The sequence below is a fragment of the Triturus cristatus genome, chromosome 7, assembly GCF_964204655.1.
Source record: "Triturus cristatus chromosome 7, aTriCri1.1, whole genome shotgun sequence".
Lineage (NCBI taxonomy): Eukaryota > Metazoa > Chordata > Amphibia > Caudata > Salamandridae > Triturus > Triturus cristatus.
In genome coordinates, this window is record NC_140590.1 from 1,132,367,454 (window position 1) to 1,132,373,919 (window position 6,466).

The window sequence follows — 6,466 nt, forward strand, 5'->3', positions numbered from 1 at the left end:
CTGACACAAATTTCCTACCACCCAGCGTTCCCCCGGGTCTCCCGATAAAAACGGTGCCTCACTCGTGTGGGAGGCCCAAGTACCCGCGACAGGCAAGGACCCAATACGTAGTGAGGCGACATGAAAATTGCCTATCTCAAAACGACCTGGTTTTGCAAGGGGGTCACTTGGGTTTTTGGCCCGGTGCTCGGCGGCCACCTAGGGAAACCTACCAAACCCACACATTTCTGAAAACTAGACAGCCGGGGGATTCCAGGGAGGTATGGCTTGCGTGGATCCCCCAACGTTTCCGTACCCAGAATGCCCTGCAAACCTCAAATTAGCTGGAAAAAAATCACCTTTTTCACACATTTTTGTATGGGAAAGTTGTGGCATCACCGGGCTGACGCAAATTTCCTACCACCCAGCGTTCCCCCGGGTCTCCCGATAAAAATGGTGCCTCACTCGTGTGGATGGCCCAAGTACCCGCGACAGGCAAGGACCCAAAACGTAGTGAGGCGACATGAAAATTGCCTATCTCAAAACGACCTGGTTTTGCAAGGGGCGTCACTTGGGTTTTTGGCCCGGTGCTCGGCGGCCACCTAGGGAAACCTACCAAACCCACACATTTCTGAAAACTAGACACCCGGGGGATTCCAGGGAGGTATGGCTTGCGTGGATCCCCCAACGTTTCCTTACCCAGAATGCCCTGCAAACCTCAAATTTAGCTGAAAAAAATCCCCTTTTTCACACATTTTTGTGTGGGAAAGTTGTGGCATCACCGGGCTGACACAAATTTCCTACCACCCAGCGTTCCCCCGGGTCTCCCGATAAAAACGGTGCCTCACTCGTGTGGGAGGCCCAGGTACCCGCGACAGGCAAGGACCCAAAACGTAGTGAGGCGACATGAAAATTGCCTATCTCAAAACAACCTGGTTTTGCAAGGGGGGTCACTTGGGTTTTTGGCCCGGTGCTCGGCGGCCACCTAGGGAAACCTACCAAACCCACACATTTCTGAAAACTAGACACCCGGGGATTCCAGGGAGGTATGGCTTGCGTGGATCCCCCAACGTTTCCTTACCCAGAATGCCCTGCAAACCTCAAATTTAGCTGAAAAAATCACCTTTTTCACACATCTTTGTGTGGGAAAGTTGTGGCATCACCGGGCTGACACAAATTTCCTACCACCCAGCATTCCACCGGGTCTCCCGATAAAAACGGTGCCTCACTCGTGTGGGAGGCCCAGGTACCCGCGACAGGCAGGTACCCGCGACAGGCAAGGACCCAAAACGTAGTGAGGCGACATGAAAATTGCCTATCTCAAAACGACCTGGTTTTGCAAGGGGGGTCACTTGGGTTTTTGGCCCGGTGCTCGGCGGCCACCTAGGGAAACCTACCAAACCCACACATTTCTGAAAACTAGACACCCGGGGGATTCCAGGGAGGTATGGCTTGCGTGGATCCCCCAACGTTTCCTTACCCAGAATGCCCTGCAAACCTCAAATTTAGCTGAAAAAATCACCTTTTCCACACATTTTTGTGTGGGAAAGTTGTGGCATCACCGGGCTGACACAAATTTCCTACCACCCAGCGTTCCCCCGGGTCTCCCGATAAAAACGGTGCCTCACTTGTGTGGGAGGCCCAAGTACCCGCGACAGCCAAGGACCCAAAACGTAGTGAGGCGACATGAAAATTGCCTATCTCAAAACGACCTGGTTTTGCAAGGGGGGTCACTTGGGTTTTTGGCCCGGTGCTCGGCGGCCACCTAGGGAAACCTACCAAACCCACACATTTCTGAAAACTAGACACCTGGGGGATTCCAGGGAGGTATGGCTTGCGTGGATCCCCCAACTTTTCCTTACCCAGAATGCCCTGCAAACCCCAAATTTAGCTGAAAAACTCACCTTTTTCACACATTTTTGTGTGGGAAAGTTGTGGCATCACCGGGCTGACACAAATTTCCTACCACCCAGGGTTCCCCCGGGTCTCCCGATAAAAACGGTGCCTCACTCGTGTGGGAGGCCCAAGTACCCGCGACAGGCAAGGAACCAAAACGTAGTGAGGCGACATGAAAATTGCCTATCTCAAAACGACCTGGTTTTGCAAGGGGGGTCACTTGGGTTTTTGGCCCGGTGCTCGGCGGCCACCTAGGGAAACCTACCAAACCCACACATTTCTGAAAACTAGACACCCGGGGGATTCCAGGGAGGTATGGCTTGCGTGGATCCCCCAATTTTTCCTTACCCAGAATGCCCTGCAAACCTCAAATTTAGCTGATAAAATCACCTTTTCCACACATTTTTGTGTGGGAAAGTTGTGGCATCACCGGGCTGACACAAATTTCCTACCACCCAGCATTCCCCCGGGTCTCCCGATAAAAACGGTGCCTCACTCGTGTGGGAGGCCCAAGTACCCGCGACAGGCAAGGGTCCAAAACGTAGTGCGCCTCAACAGGCAAGGGTCCTAAATGTAGTGCGCCTCACTACGTTTTGGACCCTTGCCCGTGGCGGGTCCTTAGGCCTCCCACACGAGTGAGGCACCGTTTTTATCTGGAGACCCGGGGGAACGCTGGGTGGTAGGAAATTTGTGTCAGCCCGGTGATGCCACAACTTTCCCCCACAAAAATGTGTGAAAAAGGTGATTTTTTCAGCTAAATTTGAGGTTTGCAGGGCATTCTGGGTAAGGAAACGTTGGGGGATCCACACAAGCCATGCCTCCCTGGAATCCCCCGGGTGTCTAGTTTTCAGAAATGTGTGGGTTTGATAGGTTTCCCTAGGTGGCCGCTGAGCACCGGGCCAAAAACCCAAGCGACCCCCCTTGCAAAACCAGGTCGTTTTGAGATAGTCAATTTTCATGTCGCCTCACTACGTTTTGGGTCCTTGCCTGTCGCGGGTACTTGGGCCTCCCACACGAGGGAGGCACCGTTTTTATCGGGAGACCCGGGGAAACGCTGGGTGGTAGGAAATTTGTGTCAGCCCGGTGATGCCACAACTTTCCCACACAAAAATGTGTGAAAAAGGTGATTTGTTCAGCTAAATTTGAGGTTTGCAGGGGATTCTGGGTAAGGAAACGTTGGGGGATCCATGCAAGCCATACCTCCCTGGAATCCCCCGGGTGTCTAGTTTTCAGAAATGTGTGGGTTTGGTAGGTTTCCCTAGGTGGCCGCCGAGCACCGGGCCAAAAACCCAAGTGACCCCCCTTGCACAACCAGGTCGTTTTGAGATAGGCAATTTTCATGTCGCCTCACTACGTTTTGGGTCCTTGCCTGTCGCGGGTACTTGGGCCTCCCACACAAGTGAGGCACCATTTTTACCGGGAGACCCAGGGGAACACTGGGAGGTGGGAAATTTGAGTGAGCCCGGTGATGCCACAACTTTCCCACACAAAAATGTGTGAAAAAAGTGATTTTTTCAGCTAAAATTGAGGTTTGCAGGGGGTTCTGGGTAAGGAAACGTTGGGGGATCCATGCAAGCCATACCTCCCTGGAAGCTCCCGGGTGTCTAGTTTTCAGAAATGTATGGGTTTGGTAGGTTTCCCTAGATGGCCGCCGAGCACCGGGCCAAAAACCCAGGTGACCCCCCTTGCAAAACCAGGTAGTTTTGAGATAGGCAAGTTTGATGTCACCTCACTACGCTTTGGGCCCTTGCCTGTCGCGGGTACTTGGGCCTCCCACAAAAGTGAGACACCATTTTTACCGGGAGACCCAGGGGAATGCTGGGAGGTGGGAAATTTGAGGGAGCCCGGTGATGCCACAACTTTCCCACACAAAAATGTATGAGAAAAGTTATTTTTTCAGCTAAAATTGAGGATTGCAGGGGATTCTGGGTAAGGAAACGTTGGGGGATCCACGCAAGCCATACCTCCCTGGAAGCCCCCGGGTGTCTAGTTTTCAGAAATATATGGGTTTGGTAGGTTTCCCTAGATGGCCGCCGAGCACCGGGCCAAAAACCCAGGTGACCCCCCTTGCAAAACCAGGTGGTTTTGAGATAGGCAATTTTGATGTCGCCTCACTACGTTTTGGGCCCTTGCCTGTCGCGGGTACTTGGGCCTCCCACACAAGTGAGGCACCATTTTTACCGGGCGACCCAGGGGAATTCTGGGAGGTGTGAAATTTGAGTGAGCCCGGTGATGCCACAACTTTCCCACAAAAAAATGTATGAAAAAAGTGAGTTTTTCAGCTAAAATTGAGGTTTGCAGGGGATTCTGGGTAAGGAAACGTTGGGGGATCCACGCAAGCCATACCTCCCTGGAAGCCCCCGGGTGTCTAGTTTTCAGAAATGTATTGTTTTGGTAGGTTTCCCTAGATGGCCGCCGAGCACCGGGCCAAAAACCCAGGTGACCCCCCTTGCAAAACCAGGTGGTTTTGAGATAGGCAATTTTGATGTCGCCTCACTACGTTTTGGGCCCTTACCTGTCGCGGGTACTTGGGCCTCCCACACAAGTGAGGCACCATTTTTACCGGGAGACCCAGGGGAACGCTGGGAGGTGGGAAATTTGAGGGAGCCCGGTGATGCCACAACTTTCCCACACAAAAATGTATGAAAAAAGTGATTTTTTCAGCTAAAATTGAGGTTTGCAGGGGATTCTGGGTAAGGAAACGTTGGGGGATCCACGCAAGCCATACCTCCCTGGAAGCCCCCGGGTGTCTAGTTTTCAGAAATGTATGGGTTTGGTAGGTTTCCTTAGATGGCCGCCGAGCACCGGGCCAGAAACCCAGGGGTCCCCCCTTGCAAAACCAGGTGGTTTTGAGATAGGCAATTTTGATGTCACCTCACTACGTTTTGGGCCCTTGTCTGTCGCGGGTACTTGGGCCTCCCACACAAGTGAGGCACCATTTTTACCGGGAGACCCAGGGGAACGCTGGGAGGTGGGAAATTTGAGATTGACTTCAGTATGGATTGTGTTGGACAGGCTTTCAAGGTTAACCCACAATTGACACCACTAGGGTACACCTGCTTGTGCTAAGACATCAAGCCTTCTAAGGTCTAGTGGGGCCTTCTACGGTCTAGCATGGGAATGTGCTCCCTCAGTACAGTGGTGTGGTGGACTGGTCATGAATGCGGAACCCGGTTCCCCAGTTCCAAATTCCACAGCTCTGGCCATAGTGCCACATCCCCACTGAACACCATACTTGCCCACTGAAACTCGCACTGCCTTCGGCTGTAACCTAATTGTGCCCGCTATAAACACTTGGATGTGGCTCAATTCAAATTATGCACTTGATAAGAGTAATATGCTGCCTAAAAATAGCAACCACTCATAGGGAATGCAAAGCATGTGAAATGTAAGCAGAAACACCATGGTTACCTAAACGATCTCTCACTAACTATTCAGAAATCAGCGAGTGGTTTCACCTGAAAAGTTATGGACATGACTAGAGGGCCCTGAAGGGAACCGTTTCACTGTCCATTGCTTACATCCTTACAAAACATAAGCAGTATGGTAGACCACATCCATAAACACAGAGCCATGGTGCACATTGTGTTTTCCAATTCACCCATCAACCAGGTATTGCAGTACCTCCAGGAATGGTACACTCTCCCACCCTGGAAACAACAATGCTGTTCAAAGGAAGACGAGAAAATGAAAGTAGCACTTCACTGGCAAACTCTGTGATGCTGGTGTATTTGGATGTAAAAAAAAAAAAATCTAGCCACTTTGCAACCCCTCTGTCTTACTTTATTTTGCCCCCCCTGGAAACAACAATGCTGTTCAAAGAAAGAAGAGAAAACAAAAGTAGCGCTTCACTGGCAAACTCTGTGATGCTGGTGTATTTGGATGTAAATAAAATCAATCTGGCCACTTTGCAACCCCTATGTCTTACTTTATTTCGCCCCCCCCCCCCTGGGAACAACAATGCTGTTCAAAGGAAGACGAGAAAACGAAAGTAGCACTTCACTGGCAAACTCTGTGATGCTGGTGTATTTGGATGTAAAATAAAAAAAAACAATCTGGCCACTTTGCAACCCCTCAGTCTTACTTCATTTCGCCCCCCCTGGGAACAACAATGCTATTCAAAGGAAGACGAGAAAACGAAAGTAGCACTTCACTGGCAAACTCTGATGTTGGTTTACTTGGATGCAAATAAAATCAATCTGGCCACTTTGCAACCCCTCTGTCTTACTTTATTTCGCCCCCCCTGGGAACAACAATGCTGTTCAAAGTTAGACGAGAAAACAAAAGTAGCACTTCGCTGGCAAACTCTGTGATGCTGGTGTATTTGGATGCAAATAAAATCAATCTGGGCACTTTGCAACCCCTTTGTCTTACTGTATTTCGCCCCCCACGCTAGCAGCACCCACCGATCGCTAAAATCCCCCCTCCCCAGTCCCAAAACTCACCTTTACTCTCCGACGCGCAGGAAGCAAATGGCTTCCTGCACCTCGGAGAGCAAAGGGGACACCTCCAATGACGTCAGCGCGTCTTGTGCGCTGACGTTATTGATGACGCGGGGGAGGGGGGTGGGGGGAGGCATGGGAAGGTCTTC